This window comes from Oncorhynchus gorbuscha, linkage group LG11, assembly GCF_021184085.1.
Source record: "Oncorhynchus gorbuscha isolate QuinsamMale2020 ecotype Even-year linkage group LG11, OgorEven_v1.0, whole genome shotgun sequence".
Taxonomy (NCBI): domain Eukaryota; kingdom Metazoa; phylum Chordata; class Actinopteri; order Salmoniformes; family Salmonidae; genus Oncorhynchus; species Oncorhynchus gorbuscha.
The window spans coordinates 44,907,296-44,928,293 of record NC_060183.1 but is presented as its reverse complement, the minus strand read 5'-3'; the positions used below and the strand labels follow the sequence as shown (position 1 = coordinate 44,928,293).

At 44.7% G+C, this 20,998-nt stretch overlaps 1 pseudogene; it reads right to left on the bottom strand.

Moving 5' to 3' along the window:
• Positions 1-635: 635 nt before the first annotated feature.
• Positions 636-20,998, bottom strand: part of LOC124047669 — a 38,322-nt pseudogene continuing 17,959 nt past the window's right edge.

Here is a 20,998-nt window from a genome sequence, read left to right as displayed (position 1 = left end):
CAGTAAGGAAGCATTAGACAGGGATTCCATCTGGATGAAGGCATAAGGAAAGAGCTTGGCACAGACATGGCAGGACTTGCACTCCAACCATTTGACAAAATCGGCAACTCATAAACGTATCAATGCTAAATCAAGCCCATCATCTCATAATTGATGATCAATTCTAACAGTTATATTATGGTGTCCATGTCTATTAAACTCATTTAGCTTTACTTCATATCTGCTCTGTTCTTTCAACGTCCCTCTAGTGCTAAGAGGAAGAGCTTAGCTGTGTGGCAGAGGGCCAACTGGAGCCACATTCACTAAATCCTTCTTATGAAAGGTTATAATCACATGTAACATTAGTGCTACATCACAAAGCTAGTCATTACACTGTAAGCAGACATGTTGCACAAAAAAAGCATACAGTTAAGAGTTGCCATTGCTGAATATGGCTTTACATTGTACTTAATCACGCAACAGTTGCTGCTAAGCCAGAAGGAGCTAAACGCAAACGATTTTGATACTTGGTCAAGTACAAAAATCTAACTACGGTATAAAAAGCGTGACACTGTTTTGGACCGCTGCACGACCTCTCCATCCCACCTACTGCTGAGTCAGACAGGCCCGAGGCCTACTGGACCAGCCACGGCTCACTAGCTGGCCTCGCGGACTTTAGCCTGCAGAGCATCGCAGGTCGTCTTGGCATCTCCAAGCAACGTGGCTGTGTTGGGCTTGAAGGAGACGGGGTTGTCCAATGCAGCATAGCCCACTCCCAGAGAACGCTTCATTACAACCACCTAAAAAGACATGGACACGGGGGCTCAGCATAGACTGCAGCCGTTTACACAACCGAGAAAGAACGTCTGATACATTGTTCTATCCTACAGTGCTTTCGGAAAATATTCATACACCTTGACTTATTCCACATTTTGTTGTGTTACAGCCTGATTTCAAAATGTATGAAATATGTATTTTCCTCACCCATCTACGCACAATACCCCATAATGACAAAGTGAAAGCATGTTTTAGAAATTGTTGCAAAATGCATTGATTAAATACCTAATTTACTTAAGTATTCACACCCCAAATCAAATAAAATCAAAGTTTATTTGTCACATACACATGGTTAGCAGATGTTAATGCGAGTGTAGCGAAATGCTTGTGCTTCTAGTTCCGACAATGCAGTAATAACCAATAAGTAATCTAGCTAACAATTCCAAAACTACTACCTTATAGACACAAGTGTAAGGGGATAAAGAATATGTACATAAAGATACATGAATGAGTGATGGTACAGAGCGGCATAGGCAAGATACAGTAGATGGTATTGAGTGCAGTATATACATATGAGATGAGTATGTAAACAAAGTGGCATTATGATATAGAGTACAGTATATACATATACATATGAGATGAATAATGTAGGGTATGTAAACATTATATTAGGTAGCATTGTTTAAAGTGGCTAGTGATATATTTGACATCACTTCCCATCAATTCCCATTATTAAAGTGGCTGGAGTTCAGGAAGTCCAGTACCCAGTTGCACAGGGCGGGGTGAAGACCCAGGGTCTCGAGCTTGATGATGAGCTTGAAGGGTACTATGGTGTTAAATGCCAAGCTGTAGTCGATGAACAGCATTCCCACATAGGTATTCCTCTTGTCCAGATGGGTTAGGGCAGTGTGCAGTGTGGTTGAGATTGCATCGTCTGTGGATCTATTTGGGCAGTAAGCGAATTGGAGTGGGTCTAGGGTGTCAGGTAGGGTGGAGGTGATATGGTTCTTGACTAGTCTCTCAAAGCACTTCATGATGACGGAAGTGAGTGCTACGGGGCGGTAGTCATTTAGCTCAGTTACCTTAGCTTTCTTAGGAACAGGAACAATGGTGGCCCTCTTGAAGCATGTGGGAACAACAGACTGGGATAGGGATTGATTGAATATGTCCGTAAACACACCAGCCAGCTGGTCTGCGCATGCTCTGATGGCACGGCTGGGGATGCCGTCTGGGCCTGCAGCCCTGCGAGGTTTGACACGTTTAAATGTTTTCCTCAAGTCGGCTGCAGTGAAGGAGAGTCCACATGTTTTAGTTGCGGGCCGTGTCAGTGGCACTGTATTGTCCTCTGCCTAGGAGCAAGACATCCTGGTCCGTGACGGGGCTGGTTTTCTTTTTGTATTCCGTGATTGACTGTAGACCCTGCCACATACCTCTTGTGTCTGAGCCGTTGAATTGAGATTCTACTTTGTCTCTATACTGACGCTTAGCTTGTTTGATTGCCTTGCGGAGAGAATAGTTACACTGTTTGTATTCGGTCATGTTTCCAGTCACCTTGCCCTGATTAAAAGCAGTGGTTCGCGCAGTTTCACGCAAATGCTGCCATCAATCCACGGTTTCTGGTTTGGGAATGTTTTAATCGTTGCTATGGGAACGACATCTTCAACGCACGTTCTAATGAACTCGCTCACCGAATCAGCGTATTCGTCAATGTTGCTGTCTGACACAATACGGAACATCTCCCAGTCCACGTGATGGAAGCAGTCTTGGAGTGTGGAATCAGAATGGTCGGACCAGCGTTGAACAGACCTCAGCGCGGGAGCTTCTTATTTTAGTTTCTGTCTGTAGGCAGGGATCAACAAAATGGAGTCGTTGTCAGATTTTCCGAAAGGAGAGCGGGGCAGGGCCTTATATGCATCGCGGAAGTTGGAATAGCAATGATCCAAGGTTTTTCCAGCCCTGGTTGCGCAATCGATATGCTGATCAAATTTAGGGAGTCTTGTTTTCAGATTAGCCTTGTTAAAATCCCCAGCTACGATGAATGCAGCCTCCGGATATATGGATTCCAGTTTGCAAAGAGTCCAATAAAGTTCGTTCAGAGCCATCGATGTGTCTGCTTGGGGGGGGGAATATATACGGCTGTGATTATAATCGAAGAGAATTCCCTTGGTAGATAATGCGGTCGACATTTGATTGAGGAATTCTAAATCAGGTGAACAGAAGGACTTGAGTTCCTGTATGTTGTTGTGGCAACACCACATCACGTTAACCCCTGAGACAATACTTTGTAGAAGCATATTTGGCAGTGATTACAGCTGTGAGTCTGTCTGGGTAAGTCTCTATGAGCTTTCACACCTGGATTGTGCAACATTTGCCATTATTATTTTCAAAATTCGTCATGCTCTGTCAAACTGGTTGTTGGTCCTTGCTACACAACCATTTTCAGGTCTTGCTATAGATTTTCAAGCAGACTTAAGTCAAAACTGTAACTCGGCTACTCAGGAACAAGCATTGTCTTGTTGGTAAGCAACTCCAGTGTATTTTATTTTTATTTAACCTTTATTTAACTAGGCAAGTCAGTTAAGAACAAATTCTTATTTACAATGACGGACTACCCAAACCCTAACCCGGATGACGCTGGGCCGATTGTGTGCCGCCCTATTGGACTCCCAATCACGACCGGTTGTGATACAGCCTGGAACTAGGGTCTGTAGTGACACCTCTAGCACTGAGATGCAGCGCCTTAGACCGCTGTGCCACTAGGGTGCCCAGTGTAGATCCGTCCTTGTGTTTTAGGTTATTGTCCTGCTGAAAGGTGAATTCATCTCCCAGTGTCTGGTGGAAAGTAGACAACCAGGTTTTCGTCTAGGAAGTTGACTGTGCTTACCTCCATTCCGTTTCTTTTTTTTCCAATTACAAGCATACCCATAATATGATGCAGCCATCACTATGCTTGAAATTATGGAAAGTGGTACTCAGTAATGTGTTGTATTGGATTTGTCCTAAACAGAACACTTTGTATTCAGGACAAACATTTAATTGCTTTAGTACCTTGTTGCAAACAGGAGGCAAGTTTTGGAATATTTGTATTCTGTCCAGGCTTCCTTCTTTTTACTCTGTCAATTAGGTTAGTATTGTGGAGTAACTACAATGTTGTTGATCCATCCTCAGAATTCTCCTACTGTCTCACAGCCATTAAACTCTAACTGTTTTAAAGTCACCATTGGCCTCATGGTGAAATCCCTGAGCGATTTCCTTCCTCTCCCGCAACGTAGTTAGGAAGGACCACTGTATCTTTGTAGTAATGAAAACAATTAAAAAAAACATAAGTCCACTTTGACATTATGGGGTATTGTGTGTAGGCCAATGACAAAATAATCTCAATTTTAAATTCAGGCTGTAACACAACAAAATGTGGAAAAAGTCAAGGGGTGTGAATACTTTCTGAAGGCACTGTATGTTTACAAATAATCAAAAGCAATCAGTGTTTTTTTCTGAAACTAAACATGCTATAGTAAATAAGACAACCTCAACTGTGATAGCACCTCTTTTTGTCTAATTTGGTAAACATTTAACACGGATCCATGAACATACCTCAACAGGGGTTTAAATGTTGCATGCACCTGCATGTAAGTGGAAGATGTAGGGGGGAAGGGCTCCATTTGGAGGAGAAGAGTAAGTTTGTCCCACAACTAATGGGCATTTAAGTGTTGGCCATTTACAAAATTAAGCATCATTAGTGTTTGTAGAGAAAGAGAGAGAGAGAGGCAGAGAGAGGCAGAGAGAGGCAGAGAGAGTTAGAGAGAGAGAGAGAGAGAGAGAGAGAGAGAGAGAGAGAGAGAGAGAGAGAGAGAGAGAGAGAGAGAGGCAGAGAGAGGCAGAGAGAGAGAGAGAGAGAGGCAGAGAGAGGCAGAGAGAGGCAGAGAGAGTTAGAGAGAGAGAGAGAGAGAGAGAGAGAGAGAGAGAGAGAGAGAGAGAGAGAGAGAGAGAGAGAGAGAGAGAGAGAGAGAGGCAGAGAGAGGCAGAGAGAGTTAGAGAGAGAGAGGCAGAGAGAGAGAGAGAGAGAGAGAGAGAGAGAGAGAGAGAGAGAGAGAGAGAGAGAGAGAGAGAGAGAGAGAGGCAGAGAGAGTTAGAGAGAGAGAGAGAGAGAGAGAGAGAGAGAGAGAGAGAGAGAGAGAGAGAGAGAGAGAGAGAGAGAGAGAGAGAGAGAGGCAGAGAGAGTTAGAGAGAGAGAGAGAGAGAGAGAGAGAGAGAGAGAGAGAGAGAGAGAGAGAGAGAGAGAGAGAGAGAGAGAGAGAGAGAGAGACCTGGGAAATGGATTGGAGCATCCCGTGATTGTGAGCATGTGTTTTTGGAGGCACAGAACGCAGCACAATAATTGAATAAGTAAAACCAGAGTGGTGCTCTCACCACTAGACTTTTATTCCCTGCTATCTGACACGCTGAAAGATACTTGGAAGAGAACCTCTGTCATACTGAGACCCAAAAATCAACAGGAGGACCGTCCGAATCTACTCAGAGAGGCAGGAAAGGGTCAGTAGTGGCTAGTGTTCCCATGGTGCCGCCCCACCCACAAACACTACTCTTAACACAAAACACACACATACAAGCATACACTAACTCAAACACTCTCCTGTGAGAGAAGAGTGTAAATCACTCCCACTATGGTTGTGCTTCAGGCCGGAGTTAGAGTAAGGGTCTGGGACACCCAGGCCTACCCTAGCCAGCCTCTCTAGGCAGGGCATCCCAGTCCAGACTCCCCAACCTCCTCATCCATAATACATGGGACAGATGGTTTTATTTGGGACAGGGGTAGGGTGCAAACAGAGGTAATCTTAGTCTGGCAATCAGCACCAGAGGATGTGGCTATGGCACGGTCGTGCTAGGCCTGGACCATTGAATCACCAACCACCTAACCGTCCACCAGGCGAGGCAAGGATACTGTACCAGAGGAATGCCCTCTGTATGCTCTGACAAGCTTGGCTACGGTGGCACTGAGGAGCCCCTCCTGGTTTGTTTATATCTACAGTTAGACTACACACACAGCCCGGCCCAGCACACCCATCCGCACCACAGCCTGACCGGCCCCACACAGCGTCATATAAACATGGGCCACAAGTGGAAGGTTATTCATTCAAGTGTCTGAGTCACTTTAAGAACAATGAAAATAACATTTTCAACAGTCCAGCAGGTCCGAGGGATATAAACACACACGTCATGTTAATACAGCCCAGTATAGTAGAGGGCTGGGGTGCTGGTAGTATTAAAGCTCACATACTCTGATTTCCCAAGGGAACCTGTAGAAATGAAGGCGTTTTAAAGTGGGGTGGTGAGCAATATGAATCCCACATTTAGGAAAAGTTCCACTCGGATGCTCCAAAATGTCATCATTCCAGAGGGAGCGAGTCACCGCTAATGGAAGCCGTGTGAGATCTGTGCCTGCTGGAGCTAGTACACCTGGGTAAGGGCTTTGTTGCCTCAGTAACAAAGAGTACAGGGTGCATGCGTGTGTTCATACGCAAGTGTTTGTACGTAGAAAGAGGCCCTTGAATCTGGAAGTCTAGGACTTGAACAGAACTAAAGATGAATAGCTTCCTTCTGAGCCCATGTTAGATACCCGCTCCAGTATTACACTTCACCATTTGGAGAGCCGGAGTAAATCAGCTCAACTTCCAACAAGCCCTTCTGTGACAGTCAACATTTGACAGGGGCTGCAGTCCCATTCCCTACCTTTTCTTCCCCCTTGAAGTGTATACTCGTTCACTCTTCATGGATTCGATGATGGAGTTGGGGTCCTCTTGGGCTGCGGAGTTCACTGTGTCGTTTGCACCAATCACCAGAACCAGGTCCGTTTCTGAGACATAGAAAAAGCACGATGTCATAGGGAATGCCCGCCTCGGCCAATAGCACGTTGAGCTGCCAAGGCATTCTGGGTGGATACCAAACTGGTAAGAGAGAAGGATTAACATCTTATTCACCTCCATCTATATGGCATATCACAAGGATGAGAAGGGTGAGAAAACCCTTGTGGTTTAAAAGTATCATAATATTTTGGCTGTTGACAAAAGTTGAGTCAGAAGTACAAGATGGAGGGGCCATGATGTTAGTGCCGGGGGCGGTTTAGGTTAATGTCAGAGGTCATAAAGGGCCTGAGAAGCAGGGGAAATGGGTTAAGGATGGAGGACGAGAGGGCCCTACGGATACACACTGGAGCAGCAGGTTTATGACCAGAGAGTAAAAGCAGAGATCAGAGCAGCTGCACTCTACTCATACTGCCTGAGGTGTCTCGTTCCCCCTCTCCTGCTCTACCCAGACCCTCTGTGATCTCCTGCCATTATGAATCAGTCCCCAATTTACACACACGGCTGTTACCCACAGTAGCCTTAGGAACTTTGACTACCCTCGTGTGTAGCAGTGTGTGGAGTTAACCCGTTAGGTACCTTATGTAATGCAATGCAGTGTACATGTTGCAGTGTTGAAATGTGTGTGTGTGTGGGGGGGGGTGAGAGAGGGAGGGGGCATGGCCTTTACAAAAGAGGCTAACCAGAGCAACACCACACTGTGTGAATTACATTACATTACAAATACATTAGGAACAATATCCACCTCTGAGGCTCCAAACAGTGGCAGCCCCATGCCCCGCCCTCATAGCAGCCTAACACCCCCACCCAATTATCCAGCCGAGAGGGAAGGGGAAGGGGGACAGGACTACCAAATCTGGCCACTCTCTGGCCACCCACTTCCCCCTCTAATCAACTGCAAATGCTCTAAGTAGCAGCAGCTGCTGGAACCTCAGATCAAACGAATGAAGGAAAATTACACAAGCTTCCGGTGTGCCTTTTCCCTTCCCTCCTCTTTCCTCTCTCCGGTGTGCCTATTCCTACTTTTGCGCTGCTCTCATTCACTCTCCTCCCTTTCACCTTCCTCTGTTCACTCCACAGTTAGCCTCAACCCTGTCCTTTCCCCTCCTGGCTTTTTTCACCCCAGTGGTGCCTTGGCAAGGCAGGGGTAATGAAGGGGTTATGGCAGGGGTGGGCAATCATTTTGGCTCGAGGGCCACATCGCGATTTCAAAATAGCACAGATTTGTTCGTCCAAATCAATTTGCAGGCCAGAAAAACATACTGTATACAGTAGGTCCATTCCCAGCTAGCACATAACGTTCTGAGAACCATAGGTTTCTTAGGTGGGAATTTCAGTACTTCAGCATAACGTTTTCTACAGGTTTCCTCATGGTTTTAAGTTAATTTCTCTGAACATTAGGAAAACTTTCCATGAAACATTAGTAATGTTCAAAAAACGTTCTGAGAATTATTTAAAGAGCCACTGAACATGCTAATCTTTTCTTAGTCTTTTCTGTTGCGCATTAGAAAATTGGGATTTCGGTCTTGGAGGTATGTTTCCTGGACGATTTTGCATTTGGTTAATGATGTTTGTCCCCAACGAGACACTGTAGATGCGGAAGCTTCACTTCATTTCCTAAAAATCATTAGAATGAATCTAAGCTAAATCTGAAATCTGTAATTATTTTTGATGTTTTTGCAGAGGATGCTTTAGTTGCGCAATTTTAAATCTAACAAAGGTGTTTGGTGCAGTATTTCTCAAGTTTAAAAAAAGCGCAACGTATTGTCTTATGTAAACAAAGCCGGGTGGCTGGGCAGGTCTATTTCACGGTCTATGCTATTGGATAGAGAGCCATCACTAAATCTGTTCACCCCATGTTAGTGGGCAAATGTACATCGTCAAATCAAAACCCAAACTCAATGTACCCATTGTGACGCACGTATGTTCCTTGCTCAGTTTTAGACGAGACTGACTTTATTAGGAAAATGATCCTATTTACACTTTGTAGCCAATTTGGACACTAGAATAACTGTTACTAACTCATATCGATGCCACATTGTTTTCAAAGGGATTCATTTAAAGACGGTCACTTTTTAAAAACATTTACATTCCGTTCTCAGCGTCAACGAAACTCTCGATCCTTCATCTTGTTAAGTGTGTTCAGGTGGGTTGGGTGCCCACTAATAGGCCACACCTGATCTTAATGAGTGCTTGTTTCTTTTGAAATGGGGTTTGGGGTATGAGTAAAAAGTAAAACATGGCAAGCTAGCTCCATCCTGGTGGTGCAGTGGACTAATTCCATGGATAGGGAACAGAAGAGCATAAGTTTCAATCTTACAGACGCTGTGCCACAAGAAATAAATGTGTTTGCATGATTAATGCCTAAGAAAATTCCTTTCCATGTGTACTAACTGTACTTGGAGTTTAACCTGTCTCCTCCCCTTCACTGATTGAAGTTGATTTAACAAGTGACATCAATAAGGGTCATTGCTTTCACCTGGATTCACCTGGTCAGTGTTTGTCGTGGAAAGATTAGGTGTTCCTAATGTTTTGTACACTCAGTGTATATTGACTCAGGGGGTTGAATACTTATCTAGTCAAGATAGTGTTTTAATAAAAATAACATTTACACGTACATTTTGTCCTGCAAATCGTACAATGAAATCAATTAATCTCACTTTATAATACAACAAAATATGGAAAAAGTCAAGGGATGTGAATACTTTCTGAAGGTCCTGTATAAAGTGGGTAAGACAGTATGTAAAACAGTATTGCACCTGTACTGTCTCCCCCTTCTAGATGGTAATGGGGTGAACAGGCCGTGGCTTGGGTGGCTGAGGTCCTTGACGATATTCTTGGCCTTCCTGTGATTCCGAGTGTTGTAGATGTGCTGGTGTGCAGGCAGTGTGGCCCAGATGATGCGTTGGGCTGACCGCACAACCCTCTGGAGAGCCATGCGTTTGTGGTTTGTGCAGTTGCCGTACCAGGCGATGATACATCCTGATAAAATTATCTCGATGGGGCCTCTGTAGACGTGCATAAGGGTCTTAGGGGCCAAGACAATTTTTTTCAGCCTCTCTCTGCTGTTTCCTGTAGTCCAAGATCAGTTACTTAATTTAATTGACATTGAGGTTATTTTCCTGGCACCACTCCCTGATGGTAATCAGGCCTACCACTGTTATGTTGTCAGCAAACTTGATGACTGAGTTGGAGACGTGTGTAGCATGAGTGAACAGGGAGTACAGAAGGGGGTTGAGCATGTACCCTTGAGGAGCCTCCGTGTTGAGGATTATCGTTGCGCAGATGTTGTTGACTGTTTTCACCACCTGGGGTTGGCCCGTCAGGAAGTCAGTCCCAGGGCACTGAGCTTAGTGACTAGCTTGGAGGGCAGTATAGTGTTGAAGGCTGAGCTGTAGTCAATTAGCAGCATTCTTACACAGGTATTCCTCTTGTCCAGGTGGGATAGGGCAGTGTGCAGTGCAATGGCGATTGCGTCCTCTGCGGATTTGTTGGGGCGCTATGCAAATTGTAGTCGGTCTAGGGTGTCGGCTAAGGTGGAGGTGACATGATTCTTAAACTAGCCTCTCAAAGCACTCCATGATGGAAGAAAGGAGTGCCACATTTTACATACAATTTTAGTAATTTAGCAGACTCTCTTATCCAGAGCGACTTACAGGAGCAATTAGGGGGGTAAGTGCCTTGCTCCAGAGCACTGACAGATTTTTCACCTACTCGGCTCGGGGATTCAACCATTAACCTAGCTAGCTAACATTAGCTGGCTCGCTAGCTAAGTTAAAGCCTAATGTTAGCTAGCTAACATTGAACCTGGTAGGTTAGCTACCTGCCGATTCATTCAGGGTAGTAACGTCACGAGTTGGGATTATGGTTCATTTTTTAGCTAGCTAGCTACATGTCTTAACAAAATACTCTTCTATGCAAGTATACATTTCAATAGAATGTTCATGATGTCACTGTGACAGCTGTTGATAGACGTAGCTGGTAAATTCGCTCTGGCTATCTACTCCGATTTCAGAGCACTCCCGTCTGAGTGTGCCAGAGCTCAGAATAACTGAGAAATGTATGAACGCTCAACAACAAAAAAGTGTAATTAAATTGTTGCCATCAGTACAGTTGCAGTCACCAATGCTCTGGATAACATAAAATATCCTAACCAGCTCTGCTAGGGTGAGTAAAATGGTCAAAGTGAGCTGTTGTCTCATTTGTGTCTGGAAGTAGCTAGCAATCTAGCCAAAGTTAGCCAGTTAGCTTGGGTGCTTGAATGTTGTTAGGACAGAACACTCAGATGAACCCTTGAAGAGATAGGTGAGGCTAAAGCTTAAGAGGGAGTGAATGATGCTGAATGGGTGTAGACAAAGAAGAGCTCTCCAGTAGGTGTACCAAAACATTCAAAGGCCATTTTTTTCAAAAGTGAGGTTACAAGTTCATCAACTTTCAAAGCAGAATGACTTTCCCATTGTTCCTCAATTGTGGTGTATGATATACCATTTTCTAGCCCTGAGTCTCTACTTTTACTTGCTATGAAAACCTGTCAACTGCTCTGTATAAAATGTCTGAAAAAATTAAGGAACACAATAAAACTTCAGAACACAGTCTGCCTGGACTTTAACTGGCACATCTTGATAGAAGTCCAAAACTGACTACCACCTGTGAACAGTGATAAAAAATGCTTGTATAAATAGCAAAAAAAATCAGACAATCCCAGAGATTCTTACCTGGATATTGATATTCTGATGATAAAAACACAAACACTTACATAAAGCCCTATGAAACGTGCTTCAAATAATAAAATAATCCTTATAAAAACACATTTAACATTTAGGAAATAACCAATAACCAAAAATATTTGCTTAAATGTTATTTCTCCGCTTTTAGTTTTGACACACCAGGTATTTAAAATCTAACAAGAAAAATATTCAAACCAACATATCCCAGCAATAGGGAAGTCCAGAGTTTTTCTGTAGAGTATCATTTTAAAGGACCAGTGAATTCCCATAGGAACAGAGGATGTCTGAGGGGTCAGGAGTAAACAAGTGTACTAACCTAGTTTATCTGCATGTATTGTCTCAAATAGCAGAATATGGTTTTGATAATAATCCTAAATACAAGTGGGAGCTCTTTCCTCTCATTTCAACAAGACCCGGAGGTGAAATAATTGAGCCTGTTATTTTAAAACACAATAAACAGACACCGTAAAATAAATAAAGTACATCAAGGCTGAAAAAAAAGAATCAGTCGTGAAATGATTTCAATCCTTTTATCTGAAGCTGTCATGTTTGTCATTTATTGTCATGTCTTGTCCCTGTGCTCCCCATGCTATTCGTTTCCCTCTGCTGGTCTTGTTTGGTTCTTTCCCTCCTATCCCTCTCTCTCCCCCTCCCTCTCTCACTCTCTCGCTCTCTCTTCTCTCTGTCGTTCCGTTCCTGCTCCCAGCTGTTCCTATTCCCCTAATCATCATTTAGTCTTCCCACACCTGTTCCCGATCCTTTCCCCTGATTAGACTCCCTATTTATTCCTTTGTGATCCGTTCCTGTTCCGTCGGTTCCTTGTATTGTATTCACCATGCTGTGATTGCGTTTCGCCCTGTCCTGTCGTGTTTTTGCCGTGATTGTGTATCACCCTGTCCTGTCGTGTTTTGTGCCTTCATCAGACGCTGCGTGTGAGCAGGTGTCTCAGTCGACTACGGCCTGCGCCTACCCGAAGCTACCTGCAGTCTGTGGCCGCTTCTCCAGTTGTTTTCCCCTCTACAATCTAGAGGATTTCTGTTATTCCGTTTTGAACATTAATAAACTCTGTTTCTGTTAAGTCGCGTTTGGGTCCTCGTTCACCTGCATGACAGAAGCAGTAAAGTGGGAGCATGTGCAGGATTCTGGAGCAATCAATCAATTATGTTACTCTTAAAGCAAGAATCCTTCGTTGCTACATCCATTTTTAGATGTATAAATAAATTATATATTGAGTCTTGAAGAATATAACTTATAAATAATTCTGATCTCATGATGGTCAGTCCTTGCATCCATAGCTCTGCCTATACATTTGAGAGCGGTTCCATTTCTCCAGCTCCATCCCTCAGCCGTTTACCAAAAACAACTGGCATGGTGTTGATTTGGTTCTTTTTCCAACTGATTTTTCAATTGATTTTCAATTGATTTTCCAATTGATTTGGTTCTTTTTTTTTACAATTAATGTCCAAGTGCACATTAATTGCTCCAGTACATGTGGTAGACAGGACATTTCTAACTCAAAAGACCAAGTTAGCCTTTATTCACTGGTCAGTCAAACACAACAAGGACCATCAACACTTATCTTTCATCTGCCCCGTGCAGAGTTGAGAAGCCTCTTCCTGAAATGACCACCATCCAAGAAAGAGAAACAATAATTCACAGCAAATGGATAATCTAAAGCCTCAATTGCTGTTTACAACGTTTGATAGGCCTGTCACAACAGCCGTCAAATACTCTGCTTTCAACACAGCATGTTGCACTGAGCATAACTACGGTCCACACTAGCTCCTTAATGATTTTCAACTTTTTCATGCAGACTCTCAAACACAAGCTTTTCTCCTAACGAAAACAACCCCATCCAGACAAGGCCAGTGTTTATCAAAAAAAAGTCTTAAATGTTTCCACTGATGTCAATCAAGCAAAGTGACTGTGACTGGTCCAATTATAGGAAACGTGAAAAGGAAAACAAGACAGCTCTGGTTCCAGCTCGGACCTGGTGTGGTGTAGTGCACTGCAGTCAGCAGAAGAATCTGGGACCCACTGACAACACAGAGAGCAACTGTGGAACAGTGCACCATAATACCAGGCCTTGGAAGCTGAGGATCACCTTTCAGTCTGGCAGGACTACCTGGCACACAAACACCGGCTAATTTGGTTACATTTGGAGAAGATGCTTGAAAATGTTTGGATACAAAAACAAGTCTGGGTTTGCAGTAGTCAGTTAGACAACTGTGTACTTTAGAAGTTCAGAACATCTTCCACAATAGATATAGTAACATCTCCCCCACTGTCTACATGGGCCCAATCGTGTACATCCATGTTAGATAGGGTCTAACCGTCTACTGTCTAGGTCCATGGCTGGGTCAGGACACCGTAGGGTTGAGCCCTGCTGAATGGCTGGAGGCTGGACTGCCTACGGCGGTGTGTTTTAAATGAAGGAGCCATCTCTGTTGTGCTTGCCCCCCACGCCTGTTTACTCTGGAGTGCCACGTTCATCATCCTTTCTCCCCTTCTCTTTATTCATCCTCCCACATCTCATCACCCCTCCATCTGTTCGTCCTGTCTGCCCATAATGGTCCAGTTCTCTGTTGTAGAGAACAAAGTGGATGCCGAAGCAGACAGAGGACAGACAGAGCCATAAGCTTTGCTGGAGGCGATTACACTTACTGGCCCAGGAGGTCAAGCCGAGCCACAGACAACCAGGCAGTTTAGAAGAGCAGAGCAGAGCAGAGCCAGCCACTAGGTTGGGGTTGTGTCCCAAATGGCACCCTATTCCCTTTACAGTGCACTACTTTTGACCAGGGTCCCCATTTCCATTTATAGTGCACTACTTTTGACCAGAGCCCCATAGGTACCGCATAGTAAAGCCCATAAAAAAAGCCTTCTTTTCTACTCCTTTATTTTCCCTGGGAGCAGCATACTGTATGGACCAGCGCAGGTTGAGGCTGCACTGCCAGGCAGGAGAGATAAAGCTGACTTCTCACTCAACAGTTCACTTCGCCACTAGGTTGGAGAAGCCATGTGCAGAGAGCTGTCGTCAGGGGACGGGTTTTCAGACAGGGTGGGAGAGCGGAAAGACAGAGAGTGAGATTATACAGAGGTCTGTCAAAGTTTCAATAAACCCTACTCCAAAACACGACCCAGGCTCTTGGACCACCTCGGGATAGAGTGGGCCTGCATGCCTGACGGGCCCTACTTGAAAGGTGCCCCAATGAAGTTGAGCAAATTAACTGGTGATGTAACAAGGTCAATAGAGGTTAGCTAAACATAGAAAAAAAGTTTGGGAATTTCTGAAAAATGTGGATCGCAAAGGACCATGTTTTCTACTTTCTGCACAAGACCTTTGGCCACAACGCACTTACTCTCTAGGTCTTAAAAACATTTGTCAGTTGAACCCTGTGTACGTGGGTGGTTTACATGAACCTACCCTGTCAGTGCTCCGGTGTGTGTAAGTATCACTGTGTTAATGCTGTCTGTGTGTGTGTGTGTGTGTGTGTGTGTGTGTGTGTGTGTGTGTGTGTGTGTGTGTGTGTGTGTGTGTGTGTGTGTGTGTGTGTGTGTGTGTGTGTGTGTGTGTGTGTGTGTGGGTGTGTGTGTGTGGGTGTGTGTGTGTGTGTGTGTGTGTGTGTGTGTGTGTGTGTGTGTGTGTGTGTGTGTGTGTGTGTGTGTGTGTGTGTGTGTGTGTGTGTGTGTGTGTGTGTGTGGTTGGGTTTTTACTTTACCTGGAGTGATGATGATGTTGTGGGCGTCTTCGATCATTTTGACAGTCTGGTCCACGTTCCTATGATCTCCATGGGCTTGCCTGACCCAGTGGATGATGTACGTTGGCAAGGGAACGGTTCATGGCCTAGCCCCTGGCCAGGGGGAGAGGAGAGAGAGGAGGGGGAGTACAGAGATGGATAGGATTAAAAGCTGCTCAGCCTTTTGCATTTTTCAGTGAACCCAGTTTCTTTCAGGCAGTCAATGCCGCCAAGAAGGCATTTAAGTACAGTTAGAGTTCCTCCTAGTGGAGAACGTTGGAAGCACAGAAACTGCCACTTGCACATTTTAGCATCTTCAAGGTTTATATGTAGGTTATGAGCTGATGCGGCCTATTTATCCCATACTGTCTGATGTATGACACTTCCTAAATACAGACAGACGGAAGAACTATAGGCTCCATACTTTAATCATTCTATAGCCCTCAAACTCAACTCTGGACCTCGACGCCAGTTCCACTGCGTTTTTTCATTGTTCCCCTCTACATCAAGGACCTGGGACACCAGGTATGTGCAATTAATTATCAGGTAGAACAGAAAACCAGCAGGCTCCAGACATCGTAGGGTATGAGTTGAATACCCCTGATCTATGGGTTGTGTGACACTTTGAAAATAGAGACCAACGGACTTCCTCACCACACACGACGCAGGAGAGAATGGCCCCTGAGGAGCCGACGAGGGCCCCTACGATGTTGAGCAGGTTGTTGATGAGCAGGAAACCTTCAGCAGACTGGGCCCAGCCGGAGTAGCTGCTGAGCACCGTGATGATCACCCATGGCTGTTGTCAGCGTCAGGCCCTAGAAGAGAAAGACTACCTTTAGACTGAAGGTTGATATGGCAGTGGGCATAATAAAACAAGACAATTCATTAATGTGTTGCTAAATTCAATGCATTGTCCATACAAAAGAAGCTATACATAGAGCATGTGTCATGTGTGTAGTAGGCCTTGGCCTATATAAACTCACACGTCTGCACTGTCCTGAAACACGTGGGCATAAGCAGACAACCTGTATTATTGAATGGTAAATAGAGAAATCTGATCGGGCAGTAGAAATGTAGTGTATTTAACCCCTATCAGGTCGTGGTGGGCCTCAGTCGGTGCATTAGGTGTTTGTTAAAACAAGGAGTATTCATTTCAAGTGCTCTCTATGATATCATCCCAGTGTTACTCTCCAAGATCCCTAATTCAGGGAAAGGCTCTAACCAGAGCCAGCTACCTCACATTATGCAACGATACACTCCATCAAACAAACAGTGAGGGCAGGACTTGAACAATATCAGATCTCCTTTTAAAGACATTCACGCTCAAGGCACAGGTGATTGTTTAGCTACACCTTATCAGTCAGAGTGGTGTGATATTATATACGTAAAAAATGAATATCCGTTGATTTATCCAACGTCAAAAACCACACGGAGGCCTGAGCAGCCAACATTCACAACAGTTTTAACCAGAACCACCTTCTCTCAGCGCTGCTTCAAAACCTCATTATCTTAGTTTACCTTCCATCTATCATCATATTATGGATTGATCCTATGGTTAATGCTTCCAATGAAAACTCTCCTTAAGGGCCAACAGTGGAGCAGGATTGTGAGCAGAGTGCATTTTATTGAAGGATAGCTGAACTTACCTAAAATGGGCTAGAGCACAGGATTTCAAAAGGAGATACGACTTCCATCGTATTTCTAAGAATCAGTTCAACGATTACAGGTCAGTCCAGGTTGGTGGATATTAGGGCCATAGATATAGAATTATTAGAACAGGGAAAGACTCTCAAAAAACACAAATGTCACTTCACCATCTTAACTTAAAACATTGATTTGAATGGGGATGTCCGTCCCAGTAAATCTATTTATTTGATTAGGGTAGAGGCGTCATGTAGGTCGTACCATGACGGCCGAGAGAGAGAGGACACAGAGCCTGTTGTGTAGCTGGGGTCCAGCATGTAGGAGACCATCAGCCCAGCGTTCATAGCATCAGCACACCTGGAGAGAGGAGGAGAAGAAAGACTGTAGGCATGGACATATAGAGCTAAATGCATATCAGGACATTACTATGCGGTGCCCATCTAATTTATTATGGCCTTCAGTTACAAGTATTCAGTCCTCATCCACTTTTGAAGAACAATCTGAAAGTGAGCATTTGAATTATTATCCAAGGATGTTACGATCACACACATTGTAAGGATTAAAAAGGGAGTTTATCCTTGAACTAATTCAATCCTTGGCAGGCAGGTAGAAAGATAACAGAGAATTGATTTTCATTTCAGAGACTGAAATGTGTTCATGAGGCTGTTTCATGCTAAATTGAAACTGAATACACGTTGATAATCAAATGAACAGAGCCAGCATCTGGATTCCACCGCCTGTGACATGGGACGCATTGTGATGTTTCATTCACTCTTTTCCTCATTTGAAAGCCTTCCAAAAACAAACCCACGACTGAAAAACAAAATGCAAAAGAAAATAACAAGAAAAACGTATCTAGCGTGAAATGTGCATTTTGCGGAAAATGGACGTTTTAATCTTTTATCGGAGCAGGTTTTCCAGGTTCCAGTGGGACTGTGGAGTGGGAACGCTCCCTGGGATAATGCGTTCCAGCTTTCGGGAACAAGTGGAAAATGACTGGGGGCGGAGGGGCTAATTAGTGCCAAACTGGGAAAGGTTCCGCCTGGCCTAGCTTGGAGCAGGGGGGCCTGGGTGGCACGGCTGGGACAGGGGACTGAGAGGAGGGGTGCAGACTCGGGTACAGACGCTCAGGCATCAACCTGAAGGACCCAGACCACTACTGGTCTACTGGTCTACTACTGACCAGAGGGTTATTGGATCAAACCCAAACTGTTTAAATTGAGATGTGGTGCCCATGATCAGAACATTCCTGAAAACGCAGTAAAATGTATGCATGTAATATATATACACTAAAAATGTATGCATGTAATATATATACACTACGTGACCAAAAGTATGTAGACACCTGCTCATTGAACATCTCATTCCAAAATTATGGCCATTAATTTGGAGTTGGTCCCTGCTTTGCTGCTATCGAAGCCTCCACTTTTCTGGGAAGGCTTTCCACTAGATGTTGGAACATTGCTGCGGGGACTTGCTTCCATTCAGCCACAAGAGCATTAGTAAGGTTGGGAACTGATGTTGGGCGATTAGGCCTGGCTTGCAGTCAGCATTCCAATTCATCCCAAAGGTGTTCAATGGGGTTGTGGTCAGGGCTCTGTGCAGGCCACAAACCATTTCTGTATAGACCTCACTTTGAGCACTAGGGCTTTCTCATGCTGAAACAGTAAAGGGCCTTCCCCAAACTGTTGCCACAAAGTTGGAAGTACAGCCTAGACAGAACCATGATAAACAGCCCCAGACCATTATTACTCCTCCACCAAACTTTACAGTTGGCACTATCTATTCAGGCAGGTAGCATTCTCTTGGCATCCGCCAAACCCAGATTCGTCCATTGGACTGCAAGATAGTTAAGCGTGATTCATCACTCCAGAGAATGCATTTCCACTGCTCCAGAGTCCAATGGCGGCAAGCTTTACACCACTCCAGCTGACACTTGGCATTATGCATGGTGATCTTAGGCTTGTGTGCGGCTGCTCAGCCATGGAAACGCATTTCATGAAGCATCCGACGAACAGTTGTTGTGCTGACGTTGCTTCCCGAGGCAGTTTGGAACTCGGTAGTGAGTGTTGCAACCGAGGACAGACGATCTTTATGCGCAACACACTTCAGCACTCAGCGGCCCCGTTCTGTGAGTTTGTGTGGCCTACCACTTTGCGACAGAGCAGTTGTTGCTCCTTGACATTTCCACTTCACAATAACAGCAGAAATTTGACTTGTTGGAAAGGTGGCATCCTATGACAGTGCCCCGTTGAAGGTCACTGAGCTCTTCAATCTACTGCCAATGTTTGTCTGTTGCAATTGCATGGCTGTGTGCTCTATTTTATACACCTGTCAGCAACAGGCATGGTTTAAATAGCCGAATCCACTCATTTGAAGGGGTGTCCACATACGTTTGTATATAGTGTATGAATAATAACATCTATGGACAAATTGATCAAGTCAATGGGCCGTGATGATGAATATATATAAGGAATATACGTATTGCTTTAACTGCCTCATTTGCTGACAGGAAATGTAGGTCAAAGTGGAACCGTAAAAACTCATGGCGTGCTTGGCCTAGGATTTCCTACCCCTTTTCACATGCAGCTCCCAACAAAAACAACATCCCACGTCCACCTCCCCACTCCCATAGAATTACATAGGACTCAAATACAATGCATCACTATTCCCAATCACAATCGTCCGTCCTCACCTTGTGGTTTCCCATCGGTCGGTAGCAAAGTGAGGGTACTCGATCATGTACTCTGCCACGTAGGTCAGCACTGTAGCCAGACCCACCAGGCTGTGATCTGGATCTTCCTAGCGATACCCAACTCTGGGGGGCAGAGGGGATGAGGACCGGTCAACACACACAGAGAGGTGCGCAAAGACGCACACCCTAAGGATTGCTGGGAAACGGGTAATCCTGAGGCACAGGTATGGCTGATGTTTGGGGGAAATTTCCTTGTTTGTGAGTGCACCTCCGTGTGTGTGTTCTGGTGTGTGTGTGTTCTTCTTAAAGCCCCGCAGACATGGACGGGGTTAATAGGAGCATTTGGAAGAGCAAACAGGCTAAGGTCTGAACGGATGGCTTAGTCTAGGTTCCAACTTGATTCCAGGAAGAATTACCATGTGGATTGACTTGACTGGAACATGCTTAAGACATGATGGTGACCATTACCACAGCACAGCTGCAGTATGAGCAGTAAGCAGTTACTCATATGATTGAAGGAGACAACACATGTAGACTACAGTAAATAACATATGTTGTTCAGATCATTCAGGCATGAAAATCCAACACACACACGCACACACACACACACACACACACACAGAGTACAAAACATTAGGAACACCTTCCTAATATTGATTTGGCACCCCTTTTCGCCTTCAGATCAGCCTCAATTCGTTGGGGCATGGACTCTACAAGGTGTCGAAAGCATTCCACAGGGATGCTGGCCCATGTTGTTTCTAATGCTTTCCACAGTTATGTCAAGTTCGATGTCCTTTGGGTGGTGGACCATTCTTGACCATTCTTGATACACACGGGAAACTGTGGAGCATGAAAAACCCAGCAGCATTGCGGTTCTCGACACACTCAAACAGGTGTGCCTGCCACCTACTACCATACCCAGTTCAAAGGCACTTAAATCATTAAATCACCCATTCACCCTCTAAATGGCACACATACACATTCCATGTCTCAATTGTCTCAAGGCTTGAAAAGACTTATTTATCCTGTCTCCTTCCCTTCATCTATACTGATTGAAGTGGATTTAACAAGTGAGATCAATAAGGGATCATAGCTTTCACCTGAATTCAACTGGTCAGTCTATGTCATGGTCAGTCTATGCCTAATGTTTTGTACACTCAAGCATGCACACACTTACCAGCGATGCCACCCATAGCCATGGCGGCACTCATCTGTGCCAGGAGCTCAGAGGTGGGCTTCAGAAAGCCCAGGGTGACAGCGATGCCCCCTGCCACACCAATCATGCCCAGGGCATTACCCAGGCATGCAGTGGACTGGTTGGACAGACCAGCCAGGCAGGCAGTAACTCTCTGCTCTGTTCTGTTCTGGAATCAGATCAAAGAGACCCTGTAGTGCCTTAGACCTGGGCCATGTTCAGTAGGGCACAGCGTAGCAAAAAGTTGTGGCAAAAGTTTAAACCTGTTAGAAATTAAAAAGTTCAGGTAATACATGCCCATTTCAGTCACGTTTTCTGCCTACTTAACACAACCGAATGAACACAATGCCTGAGCCCACCTGATTGGTGGTACATAGTGTAAGGGT